The sequence below is a fragment of the Papilio machaon genome, chromosome 20, assembly GCF_912999745.1.
Source record: "Papilio machaon chromosome 20, ilPapMach1.1, whole genome shotgun sequence".
Taxonomy (NCBI): domain Eukaryota; kingdom Metazoa; phylum Arthropoda; class Insecta; order Lepidoptera; family Papilionidae; genus Papilio; species Papilio machaon.
Window position 1 is genome coordinate 6,434,563 of NC_060005.1, and position 14,890 is coordinate 6,449,452.

The 14,890-nt window shown below is 32.1% G+C and overlaps 1 protein-coding gene across 1 annotated transcript in view; it reads left to right on the forward strand.

Moving 5' to 3' along the window:
• The first annotated feature begins 983 nt into the window (after positions 1-983).
• LOC123722158 (probable GPI-anchored adhesin-like protein PGA55) overlaps positions 984-14,890 on the forward strand; it is a 32,002-nt gene continuing 18,095 nt past the window's right edge. The window contains exon 1 of the mRNA XM_045683029.1: positions 984-1,199. The gene's annotated coding sequence lies outside the window, so the exon portion shown is untranslated. The remainder of the gene's footprint in view (positions 1,200-14,890) is intronic.

Below are 14,890 nucleotides of genomic sequence, written 5' to 3' on the forward strand. Positions count from 1 at the left end.
AACAGTACTAATTTAATCCAAACGCCTTAATTCGTTAGGATATTGCAAACATTTATCCGGATTGCTTTTAAGCAAGAATTATAATTCTAGTTGAAGTAAAATTATGTTGTAACGATCGGAAGTAATATAACATTTTGCGCGGTAGTCGAATGTGATAGTTATGTCGTTCTCAAGTCATTTGCTCATTTTATGATCATAATATAGATAAATATAATATAATACTTACCACTGGATTGCAATAAGGAAGAGTGAAAAAAGAGAAAGCATGAAAATGAATCTGAGTTAGTTTGTGTTAAGAAAGCATTCATTAAAATTTTACATCATTAAAAACAAATGCTAACTTATCGATTTTTTATCAATTTTATTTCTAATACACGCGTCTCTTATTTTTGAAATTATTTATTTATTTTTATACACGTAAACTAATATTATAAATGCGAATGTTTAGATGCATGTTTGTTTGATGGTATCTCCAAAACGGCTAAACGGATCTCGTTGAAATTTGGCCTAAATGTAGAGCATAATCTGGAAGAACACATAGGCTACTAATTAAGTTTTTTTTTTAAATTCCGCGTACCGCGACCAAATAGTATTTTAACGAATGCACTACAAGTTGTAAGGCATGAGTTTAAATTTTTTTTTTGTAATTTGGTCGATGTTGGTCTTTACAGAATTTAGAAATTTAAATTCTGATTTCCAATTCAGTAATAAAATGTTTCTATTTAGAATCGAATCCAGGACGCGTGACTCAAATGTTGGACATTCATTCTGAGTCGTGCGGTGACCCGCCCGACGGTCATGTCCTTTGTCCTAACACAACAATATTCATAATCCTGAATTAATTAGAAAGCTTACTTGAAATACAAATAATTATTTGTTGCATTTGCCGATTGGCAAATCGAATAAAGCGTGTCCTATTCGATTATTCGTTTTCTAAACGATCTAATGCAATTATATCTATTCTCGAGATATCGTCGGGACGGCCGGCGTCAGTTGGCGCGCGATAGCTGTTGTGAATGGTCGCGTATTTTGTTTTGAGGTTATAAAACTTGTTCCGCGTAAATCACGCCCTATTTTCAAAAAAGTGGTGTTACAACTTTTTAGTGTCGTTAATAACTGTGTGCTATCCAGTGTACGTGATTATTTTACTATTATAATTCACCAGCGGGGTCCAAGAAGCCGGATTTAAAGGACAAAAGGTAAACATGTCACTTTATATTCGGTTTTAAACACGTCCACTGCGAGATGATTATTTTTTTCTCTCTTATTAATCAGAAATTGAATTACAACAGTGCTATCGAACAATTACTTTGTTTATGTTTTCAAGGTTACATGTAACTTTGGTATTGACATTTTTGTCACTTGTTAACTTTAATTTATAATTTTAATGTTAACTTTTATTTACAATAAATTATTTATCGATATCTTTATTAAAATGAGTTTGTTTTATTGCTGTTGTTATTTATATAATTTATATAATAAAAAAGAAAGAATATATATGTATGTATATAAAATTTTATAAGATTATTTGGAATTTAGTAATATTTAAAACAGTAATGATTTACGACAATAATCGAATGACGGGATTGGAACCCTCGACTCTACGTTACTTAATCTCTACGTTATTAGGGCTTCTATAAAAGTGTATTTAAGAATGAATTTTATTTCTAAGGTTAAAGTTTTTAATGCTCCGATATAAAAAAGAAACTTAATTAGTGGCCTATATGTTCTTCCAGATTATGATCTAAATCTATGCCAAATTTTATCAAGATCCGTTGAGCCGATCCGGACATACATCCAAACATTCGTATTTATAATATTAGTAAAATTTGATTGGACATCGGAATTTCCGCATGTACTTATTTCGTTCGAAATATCGTCGTCTTGATAGAAAGATTCCTTTACATGCAATGTAAGTATTGAAAATATATATTCCTTTGTTACTTACAATTGTTATAAGACATTTAACAAAGCAATTGTACAAATAATTAAAATTCTTATATAGATAAGTAACAGGTGCTTTATTTATGAAATTGTTTCCTTTATGTAGATAATATAAAGTTGCTGGATATATTTTTGTCACGTTTACTCTGCGTTTCCACTGATAGGACACTCACACAAAACATTGTTATCTCTGTCATTATCTATATTATACTAGCTGTCGTCCGCGACTCCGTCTGCGCGGAATTAAAAAAATAACTATCTTATCCAGTAAGTTAGACCAAAATACGGATACATGTGAAATTTGATTGAAATCGGTTCAGTAGTTTTGGAGTTTATTGGCAACATACATCGTGACACTAGATTTTTATAAATATACTAGCTGTCGCCCGCGACTCCATCCGCGCGCAGTTAATAAGCTTATATGACACGTTCGTAGATTTACCATAGCAGCGCCATCTGTTAGAATCATTTGGAGTTAACAGATAATTGTGACTGTCAAATAATAACAGACAAATAATTAGCAATAAATTAAAATTGCGACTATAATTTGAGATTTAAACTATCCTATCTCTCAAGTTGGATCGAACTGCACATGGTGTGCGAATTTTATTATAATCGGTTAAGTGGTTTAGGAGTCCATTGAGGACAAACATTGTGACACGAGATTTATATATATTAAGATAAAGATTATGTAAATTGGAGTGTCTATCAAAAAAATGTCATATTTCGTACACATGATGTATTTACGTTGTTGATAATGAAAAACCTATTTTTTTAATTTGTGTTTGTCTGTCTCATTTGTTCGGGTAAAGGAATGGTTGGACCGATCTTGAAGGGGCTTTAACGGGAAGGTAGCTGATGCACGCGGGCATATTATATGCTAGTTTTTTTAATCCGCATAGGCGAAGTCTCGGGTGACTGATCTATATTCACGTATATAAAAGAAAGTCGTGTTAGTTACACTATTTATAACTCAAGATCGGTCGAACTGATTCAGCTGAAAATTGATGGGGAGGTAGCTTAGAACTAGGAGACGGATATAGGAACTTTTTTTTATCTTGTGTGCATTTTTTTATTCCGCGTGGACGGAGTCGCGGGTAAAAGCTAGTCATTGATATAAATGATGTCGTAATATGTTTTTGTATGAATGTTTCGTCAATAGAAACATACGGTGAGTAACCAAAAACCGTTATAAAAACACTGTTCCTTTTATGGAAATCAAGAAATCCATGAAGAAGCAAAAGCGTTTTTTATCTTGCATTTTTTTGTTATTGCCATTTTTGTTGCAAGAAAATGTCTAATGAGTTATAATGAGTTGTATCAAAGTAAGACTATTTTTACTTTAAAGAGGTTGTTTGTTGCGATCTTTAGATGGGGTAAATTTTGATCTATTTGTTTAAGTTCATATCGTGGATAAGTAAAATTTGTTCAAAATCGAATATTGATTTCGAATACTAAACAAGGTTTTATAATCCTTAATATTTTAACTTATATTTTTACAACTCACTTGTCTTTCGCCAAACCTATTTAGAAGGGAAAATAATATAAAATATTTATCTTAAATATAAACTAAATCCTTAAATAGCTTTAAAAAATACAATAACAATAAATGACAGTAAACACGTGTAAAAAACACAGCAAGTAGAACAGAACTTAAAGCTCTTGTCACTTGGTAGTTAATATCTTTTATAACGTACATATTCAACATTATCCATATATCACAGACATGTATTAAAAAGATATTAAAGTAAAAGAACATATAAATATATGTATATAAATGTATTTGTATGTCTTATTGTTAGCGACCTTAATCTTAGAAGCATGACTTGAAAGTGAAACGCACTAGTTGTACACAATCACTTCTATGAACTGTTTTACTTTGAGACTAAGATGTGCTGTGAAATATGGTTCAAATTGCCTAGCACAAATATTAGTGAGAACGTTTTCGTAATTTCGTCAACAAAATTTGTATTAAAATTCTTCAGCGCCTCTAACGGATATAAATTACACTACCAAATCTCATGACTTTATGAAGTCGCGTGTCGCTATAATTCGTGATAGTCCCTCAGTAGTAACGGTTGGTGACATGTGGCTTTAAAAGATGTCAGAAGAAGTCATCGTTGGTTTTTATCGTCATAACACCCTTGACAAAACATATTGTATCGTCTTTGTTGATCTTTCTACCTTTGCTTTTTTTAAAAAAAAGACTATATTGTTGTACTACAGTGGATAAGTTCTGATGAGACATTTGTCTCTTGTTTTATTGATAATTTGCGGCTTTGCTTGTATAGATCTGAAAGTGCAGCGCGCTAAGGCTCTAAAGGTGAAGGTTTGAGGAATCACGTTTTGAGACTCGTTTGTTCGCAGAATGAATCGTTCCGACGTTGCCTGGTGTCTTGTTTATATATATTTTATACATTTTTTTTAAATTAATGTTATCATAAGTTTTCTCTGTCGAATAAACCGGATGGACACATGTCTCTATTTTTATAAAATTCTGTTTCGGAGCAAATTTAAAACATTTTTTGTAGTTTCGATTCAACAGTGGAAACTTTGTTTTTCCGAGGCGTTGATGCATACCTAGTGGCAAGTAACTCGACTCTAAAAGTTCTCGGAGCGCGTTCCGCGGTTCGATTCCCGCACCGTTACGTGCAATTAGCGACACGCGCCGCCCGCTTTGCGCGTGCGCATGTGCATGCTACTCCTATAATACCATACAAACTTTATGGTTACTTGCAATTTTGCACAGGACGCGCGCGACATAAATTCCTTCGTTTCGCAGAAATTAAGAAATCAAAACATCAAACTCTACGATCATTACGCTATTTTTTACATATTTTATATTTAGTTATTTTGTAAAAAATGTGAGATAAAATGAAGTGATATTGTTATAAGGGTAGCTAATGTTACAAAATTATGTGTAAGTGTTTTATCACAGGATATTTTTTTACTTTTTTGTAACTTTTGGCGTATATAGTTTGTCTATAGTCGCGGATATTAATTGGAATTTTATGGGATACAGGTTTAGGCGAAACGCAATGGAATGCGGGAATATGGCACATTCATGCGCACGTTTTTCTCTACTCGCTGTGACCCATCTGCGAAGAAGTGCTCAGCTCGAGCCGACATAACGTTTGAATGGTATAATACTAGTATGAACATTCAATCTGTTGGTAAAGAATTTTTTTTACTAATTTATAGAAGTAGAGTTCATAATTTATTTCATATAAGAACAGATTTTTCAGCACTATTCATGTTTAATGTTTATCTGAAAATGTAATTACCATACTCAAAGTCGTTAGTACCTTAAGGAAACTTTAGTGTTAAGTATGAAAAACCTACACAAGGGGCGGTTAAAGTATTAAGTCTATATATATAAAAGAAAGTCGTGTTAGTTACACTATTTATTACTCAAGATCGGTCGAACTGATTTTGCTGAAAATTGATGGGGAGGTAGCTTAGAACTAGGAGACGGACATAGGAACTTTTTTATTTTGTGTGCATTTTTTTTATTCCGCGCGGACGGAGTCGCGGGTAAAAGCTAAATTAAGATATTATATAGAGTATATCGAATTAAAACGCTCTACTCAAACAATTTCTGTGGAAAATACTCGTATAATTCTACAACCATTTAATTGTACTGTCATACAAGTTACACGAATGACATTATAACTGGAAATAATAACAGATTTATCATTTGTAGACATCTAACACTTAGCACCACGCTGTATCTAGGCTAGGTATACTGGAACAAATCTAGGCTATACCGTAACGCTTTGATGACTTACTTGATGCGGATAATTATGACCTATCTAAGATCTAGACTTGAAAACATCTTTTTGTATGGTTATTATAGACAGGATTACCACACACACATAACACACGCTTGTAACCCTGAGGAGTAGGCAGAGATCACGAACCTCGATTTTGGCGTAGCCAAATGAACCTCCGCAATCCACTTTTCGCCATTTCGGAAGACGGAACGTAACGTGTGGTGCGCCTCGTACATATATTTAGACTACAATATTGCTAAAATCGGTTTTAATAAAGTATTTACTGAACGACGACGCTTACTCTGTTAAATAAGATGCTTGAATGTTTATTGATTTTGTTTTATTAACACAGTGTTAAATGTTAACATTTACGACATCATGTTGTAATATAAAGCAAACAACTTTACACGAGTATGCAAATAAATTGGACCAATAAAGTCATGTTTTGACACAAACTTCAAGTATAACGTAAACCATTATGACATACAAAACAGTACAACAATACTATATTAGATTGCAAAAAAGTTTAACACACCTAATTCTTTTACTATACTGCATGTTATAAGATTGATAAATACCACCTAAACAGGTATACGACAAGTCGACCTGGCCAGTTTGAATTCCGATAAACGTCAAACTTGATTTGAAAAAAAAAACTGGCTGTTATTTCACCGCTATCGAAAAAAAACATGTCGGATTATGTTCAAATTCATTCGGCACGCACAATTTGATTTGTTACACGTTACAATACGAGTTTATATCTCGTGTAACATGGACGTGTGTTACAATACTGGTTAAAGATGTAATACTTTGTATTTAATCAACCGTGTATAGCTTCTCCCTCAAATTCCTTATCGACGGCAGAAAGCGGAAATGTCGTATCTCGAAAATTGGCCCAAATAAGTTAACATCAATTGCTGTAACTAGTAAAAATAATCAATGAAGTAGTAACTTTAGGACATTCCAATTAACGGTATCAAATAACGTTTAGATAGATAAAAATATGTTCCAAAGTTCAACTTCCTATCTTTATTAATTTAGGAGTTGTGATTTTTTGAAATATTTTTTGGCTCTGGTGTAAAACTAGATATTTTAAGATACGACAAATTCGCTTTCTTCCGTCGTATTCTTAGAGTATTCTTCTCACTCTATTTTTCGATAGTTTGAGAATTCGTTTGTATTGAATAGGCTCCGAAACTATTTGAAAAAGTTTTTCACTGTTTCAGAGCGGGTGACACAGACAATTATTGTTATTTTTTTTTAATTCCGCGGAATAAATCCCGAGTCATACTGTTCTTGAGCCAACATGACTACTAGGCTTATAAAGGCCTAAATATCCATAACTTTGAGTAGTTACTACCTTATGAGCTGAAAACGATTAAAATGAGCTTCAGAAAATAGAGAACGGATTTTTTTTTTTTATGGAATTTTAAAACCAAAAAGTACGTTAGTAATGAGACCAATATCTGTCTCTGTCTTTGAGTTATGACTTGCTTATTATCTATTTATTTATAACACGAACACTTATTAATTGCAACACGTGTTATTATCATTTACTAATAAGGCATGTGAATACATTAAACTGACAATTGTAATTCTGTTTTGTATTTGTTGTGTAACTTTGCGCGGGAAAACCATAATGTATTGCGACGTAGCTCGGACTCGGACCATAATGTTCTTGTTTTTTTATTACAAACAAAAATAACTAGCGTTTTTGTGGCCAGTAATATGAAAGAACGAGATTAACATATAAACAAAATTGGTTATGTCATTTTTTTCTTTGTTGTATTTAAGTGGTTATCATAGTTGATACTATTGTTAACAAGATTTTAGTTCGAAGCGTGCTATTAAATTTTTACTTTGCGATTGTCAGCTTAAAAACTAACCTTGTTTAGAATTTTAAGGTGACCTATATATAAATTACGTAAATTATGATTAATTCATTTAAGAATCTATAAAATAAATTATTCAATACATTGTAAAACACAAAAAAGTTGTTAATTATTATAATTAATTACTTGTAAGAAGTAAAGTCGCGTGGAAAAACATCAAGTGATTGTTGTAACTGTTACAAAAAAGCGAACTATTATAGAACAATGATAGAATTATGAATGAGTTAATTGTAGCAATGTACAACTTGTTATAAGTTACGTATAACTATCACCTCTTTCAGATATTAAGTGTAATTTAATTTACATTTTTAGCACACTTAAATAGTTGGAATTAATTTTAAAAGAATGAATCAGTCAATGACCTCGATTTCTCAATCAAAAAATAACATCTATTAATAATATTTAGGATTAAAAATATATGTTTCCTTTATTTTTACTATTTGATCTATGACGTCATATGACGCTGAATTTAGGGCAAAAGTAAGGCTATGTATACACTTTCACAGCCAAACTCATCCTGTAAAATTTCTAATTTTGCATTTTGCTGCAAAAAAATTCACCCTTATTTTTATCTGTCGTGCCTGAAAAGTACATCTTGATATAGCTTTTCTGTCAAAGTATTCTGATTCAAAACGCGATTCAATAACTTAATCAAAATCGAACCTCTAACTATTTATGTTTTATGTGTGATTTTTAATTTGACGACAGCTTTACAAGACTAGAAACCAGTCAGAAAATGAAAATTTTTCTTATTAATAAATGAATATTAATATCGACTATTCGTCTTTCATTGAATAATCGATTGCGCAATCGATTATCTGTGTCGATTTAAATCGGAATCGGAACTGGGTATCGAGATCTATCTATTACAGATGCGTGTGTGTCTGTTGGTTCACGGTCTTTATAGAAATACTGCACGACAGCTGTACATAAAAAATACAATTCCTTCTGCAAAAATGGAGCGTATAATTAATTAATTGCGAATGCAGATTATAAATTAATGCAATTTGGTAGAAACGACATTTTGCATCGAAATATTAATTTATTTCTCATCAAAATCGATGGGGTCATAAAATATAATATGGTTAGTGTTGCTCTCTTTTAGTCCATATTCTTCCCTCTCTTTCTTGTAACGAAAATTATGAAAATGAGTCCTTAAAATTTTACATTCTGGTCCAAGTACGAAAAGAAGTTTTACTTGTAATAGTTAAATTTTGCTTCGAAAATTTGTTATTGTTTTATAACTGATAAATTTAATTCTATTCGGTAAGTCACATTGTCTGTTATTGCAAAATAACCTTGGAACTTAGTCTTTAGCACACAAAAACTTAAGCAATGGAGGTTAGAATAATAAAACTGTTTTATTATACAAAAGATATAATGAAAAACAATCAAAAGAAACACCACTTACAGCATCTGACTGTTATCTCGGTTTTAAATCGATAATGTCGAATACCTCGAATTAGAAGTAACAATTTTAATAATTATTGTTACTAATAGGACTGTTTATTGACATTGCAAAATGTGCTAAAGTTTGAATTAAAAAAATCGATATTTTATTTTATTAAAATCGAATATAAATATCAATTATTGCTATAACACAATGTTGTTTACTCCTCGTTCTAGAAGTTTCATTGGGAGCTGCGATCCTGGTACTAAAATAGATCGGTGCCATCTCGGACGGTACGGCAATTGTTCATTGTGTGAGATTGACCTCAGACATTGTGCTTCTGATCGTTACACAATCATATGCCACTACACTATCATATATGTACTTGACTCTATCTGTTAGAGTGATCAGAAACAAAGAAAAACTGTGACATTCTTAGGTTCTTTATAAGTAATAGAGAAATAAATCCATCCAAATTTTAATAATGAAAAAGAGACGGGTCTTATAACAAAGTAACTGATATAGATTTTAGAGCAATTAAGAATGAAAATGAAGCATAATCTTCAATGTTTATAAAACCTTCTGTAATGACCCCACGTGAATGGGATAAGGGCAGAGAGATGATGAAAAAAAAAGTTTTTTCCTGTATAAAGAAAAGGTACAAAGGAAATTCTGTGTATAAATTTGATTAATTTTTTAAAAACGAATTATTGATATAAGTACTGCTAGTTAAAAAAAAATCAGCAAAGTTGGAGACAGCGGAGTCTGTTGAGGGCTTTTAATTTTTTTATTACTAAGATCGTTTCACTTTAATTGTGTCCGATAGTGTGGCCAGTTGGTTGCATTACGTAATGTCTTATTCTGGACCTCGGTCGAGTAGACAATGTAAATGAAAGTCAGGGCCGACTTGCGTTGGCATCTCGTTTTATGATGAAGGGCATACAGGGAACGGTGAATTATAGCTAAACGAATAACGAATTTGTTTTGGGATTTTTTTAACTTCGCATTAAGATTGTAAAAAAATATTAAGGGGATTGAATAATAAGGTTTTTATACATTTCATAATTTTCATCCTTCGTAAACAAATACAAAAACCAACTATAAATCGCTTATAAGTATTAATGTTGCCTTCACGGCGAACGAACTCTTGTTACTTTTTCTGTGGATAAATAGTGTTGTGCAAGTTATTCTATGTTGGTATCTCATATTTAAAGTCCGAAAACCTAATCAGTTTTACTACTGATTTTATAGTTTTCTATTAGAAGACTTTGAAAAACCGATCATGGTTTGTGGATTTCAATGCGCCATTCAACAACTGTCTTAATCTTCGCTGGAATAGCAACATAAATAATGGGAAATTATTTTAATAAAATATAAGATCAAAGACCATTCAACTGTCCCATCACTAGCACTGATTTGTCGCATTCGTATGAATTCTAAACGCTTCGATGATCATCTTCGACAAAAACATCGATAATCGTCTCTAGTGATCCGATTAAATGCACAACACTAACTTTGTAGACTTATGCAATGCGTTTGTCATTGATTTTTTGCATGTTATTTGACGCTTGTGTTATAATTAATGTACCTTACACAATAAACTAGTCGGTTTAAACGATTATCTGTATTTATAACGTAACTGTTGTTATACAGTTATTTAAAGATCGTGTTTTCATCTACGCATCGTAAGTTAATCAAGTTACAAGTTTGACAATGTAATACGGTAAAGGAAGACATCGTGATTTAATTTGCACATATCTGAGATGAAATTAATTTATAAAATCAACCAATCTGCTCTGGGCCAGCATGATCTAGTCACAACCAGTCCTAATCCCTATAGGTAAGCTTAGTAGAGATACAGTAGTTTATCTTTTAAAAGTCATTTCCCTTAGGCTATGAAACTAGACAGGCGAGAGGTAATCGTGAAACATGTTATCAAAGCATAGGCTGTGATAACATGCGATTAATACTACACCGTAGTATTTTATTATCTAAACAGCACTATTTCTTTGAGCATCTAAGATGAACAAATTGTAAGTTGTAAGTTTATCCCACTTCATGAGATTGGCTTCTTAGAAAATCTCTTTCTAAATCTTTTTTACTTGAATATTGTAAGTTTAGTGGGATTTTAGTTATTGTTTTTTATGTACGTACGAGTATATATGATTATTTTTTAAAGGTAGTAAATTTGTCCGGATTATGACCGTAAATGCTTAACAGTTAAAAATATAAAAATTATAATAATTAGTTCACTTTACATCTATATATTAGTTTTCGGTAACATTTTGATAAATTTGTTGTAACGTATATTGTATTTTATTACTTACTAGCTTTTACCCGCGACTCCGTCCGCGCGGAATAAAAAAAAAAAAAAAAAAAAAAAAACGGGGTAAAAATTATCCTATGTTATTCCTGTTATTTTTATCCTATGTTTATTCCTGGTTCTAAGCTATCTGCCCACCAATTTTCAGTCAAATCGATTCAGCCGTTCTTGAGTTATAAATGGTGTAACTAACACAACTTTCTTTTATATATATAGATAAGACTAGCTTTTACCCGCGACTCCGTCCGCGCGGAATAAAAAATAGAAAACGGGGTAAAAATTATCCTATGTCCTTTTCCTGGTTCTAAGCTACCTGCCCACCAATTTTCAGTCAAATCGATTCAGCCGTTCTTGAGTTATAAATAGTGTAACTAACACGACTTTCTTTTATATATATAAATAAGAAGATTAGTTTTGCCCGCGACTTCTTTTGAGCGGAATTAAAAAAAAGAATCTGAGTAAGTAGTTTAGGTTTATTCCAGTAGTCTATGTCTGTGGCAAATTTAATTGTCATCAGTTTCCATTGTCCATCCATCTAAACATTCGCATTTGTTACATCAATAATATGGGTCGTCTAATATTTAAACCATATTTAAGTTAAGCATTTAAATTTAAGAATAAGGTAAAAAATGTCTACGTTGCCGGATAAACGAACATGTTATTTACATTTGAAGCACGTGGGCGTCGACCGGTTCGAGTCCCCGGCGACACTCGCTGACCTAATGAACCAGAAAGCGAGCTTGATTCATCTCGTTTGCTTTGTTAAACATTCACCGTTACCATTGATTTTAACTATGTTTACTTATTATTTACAGTTCTATGAATTGCTTACGATACATATTAAGTTAATTGCAAAAAGCGAGAGAGGTTTTTTGGTCAATATCGAAAAAAATAAATTGGGTCTAAAGGAGTGATTTCCAAGTTCATGTGGACCCACTGGGGATCATAGACCTGGTGGGGGAAATTTAATTAAGGGTTCTCAAGTTGAAGAAGAAATATAGCAGCAGGAGATTTACCAAAACCACCTAGAATATAACTGTTTTTTATATTATAAGATATATATTAGAAATGTAAACAAACAATAAAATGTTCAAGTGTTTGACATTTATGATTAGTGACAGGACGACTGTCAGTTTACTATGTGTCAATGTCTATGCAATATTTTTTAAATACTTGCAACACTGTTACGCTCTCTTCCTCTTCCTTTTGTAACTGTGGCTAGCTCATGTTTTGTTCTCTCTAAATAAATCATATTATCTCAAATGCATCTGCCGTTGTTTGTTCATAATCCATCAATATGTGGGAAAAACGAATAAGCGGCCACCTGTGGGCCTAACCGAGTCATTGACCAAATTTGTGCATCTCTGTGGCGTAAAGCATACCAAAAATTTCATACTAATTTTGACATAAGGCGAATGTCGCAAATATTCGTACTGTGCCCACTAGATTGATCGAAAAAGCGAAGCAAACGCTGCCCATTGACACCTGCATTTTTTATATTAAACAGTTTACAAAATATACAGTTTCAATAAAATTGTGTATAAACCCATCGTGGGTTTGTCCAGACACTTTGGTACTACGGTACAAATTGCAGTTGCGTTGTCTACCTTTAATCGATTGAATTCTTTCCTAGATTGATTGATCATGATTGAGTCCAGTCATCGGTTTTATGATGATTAATATTTTAAATTTAACCAATAAGTAAAGTTTTACAAAACTAATAGGCGTGAAAATGTTCATGCAATTTAGGCTGAGTTTGCTAATGTTATATGTACAATCTAGGTTATGTATTTTGAAATATATATGACATTGCTAATGTGCATTGTCAGTTGTTAGTTGTTTTCAAAATTACGTTAACTTCAAGTTACATAGTTACAAAAAACACATGTTAATTTATGTCAGTAAAAAGCATAACAGAATGTAATGTACTTACTGTTAGGGATAAAAAGGAAGGGGGTAAACATTTTTCTTGCATGATTGTTTCTTTAATTAGTGAATGGTCTCGGAAGCTACTGAAAATTTTTCCATGTAGTTAAAAAACTGAGTAAGTTTATCTTTGTATACTTCGTCGGTGGAAATTGAGTTTAAGCACTCGTATATTAACTCTTCTGAACACCTTCGTTCATATCATTCTGTAATTTACAGACAGTGAAAATATCTCGGACAATTTGCTATAAAAGTGTCTTTTTATAACTTTCTCGCGTGACAATTGTGAATGTAGAGTATATATAATGGTGTATAGACTTAGCTTACACGCATCCGGGGTTTTTTATACGGCCTTTTAACATGTTGATTGTGTCTAAACCCATCCGATGAAAGTCTCTTTAAGAGTTTCAATAAAAAATATTTTTTTTAAATATAAACTCAGCTGTCATGCGGACATGGTAATTATAGTGAAAGCTATGTTAATTATAATTTAATATCGTATCATTAATAAAATACAGAAACAAACAAATCGTGGGAACTAATGTATTTAATGATAGCACTGTCGAATGTTTAGTGGAACATTACAATTAAATTGTGGCGCCATTTCGCCGTGATGCCGCCATTTCCGATCCGCCATCTTGAAATGGCACAGATTATACAAGTTGCTGCAGACTGTCCGCTGCACGGAACTAATCTGTTACAGTTCATTCACTTTTACTTTCCTCAGTTACATCGATCACGGGTTCAACGTTCAGAACTTATGGGATTAAAACAAAGAGTCCGCTTGAAATAAAAAAAAACTGATTTGAAAGACTGTTAAGAAAGACTGCCTATTCTCTGACTATGATCTATTTCTATTCTAAATTTTATCCAGATCCAACCCGTCGTTTTGGAGTAACTAATAATCTAACAATCGAACGTTCAGATTAAAATAAAATAAGTTATGGCGTGGGATTTGAGTAAGAACATTTAGGGGCCAGATAAATATTACTAAAAATAAAAAAAGGTTCGAATATCAATAAATCTAGGTTAAAATAAGCGAGACTAACTTGGTGCGGCGAGTTACCGTAACACTCCACTTGTCAGTGCCCTTGTACGTTGAATACAGATCACAGATGTTAGTTATACCTGAATATGCGTCCAAAGTCTTAATCATTGGCGTATTGGAAAAAAGACTCTAGTGTTAAGGAATAAAGCAATAATTGCAATGATTTTTTTGGAATGAGATCTCAAGCCAGAGGTCACCAACGTTTTAAACAATTTTGCTTTTTCGTTTATATAGTTTCGTGTATATACTCGGTGACAATATTTTTGTTCTAAAAGTCTGGAAAAAAGCTCGGAAGCAGGATTCATTAAAATACTTACGTATGTTTTTGTACAAAACTGCTTTCTTTTCAATCTGCATCACGAATCTTAAAATATATAAAAACAAAACAGAATTTAAGACATATAAAGAAAAGATAGGTAGAACTGCATCAGATCGCCGGCCATGATTTGAGCACCTCTGGCCACAACTGGCCTCAATAAATTTTCAAAACAAAATGCTATTGTTGTTTTTATGCTATGTATTGTTTCAATACAACCGTTAAATGTTTTTCAGTTATTTATTATCAGTTTTGTTCATCTTTTTTTCCACTATAGG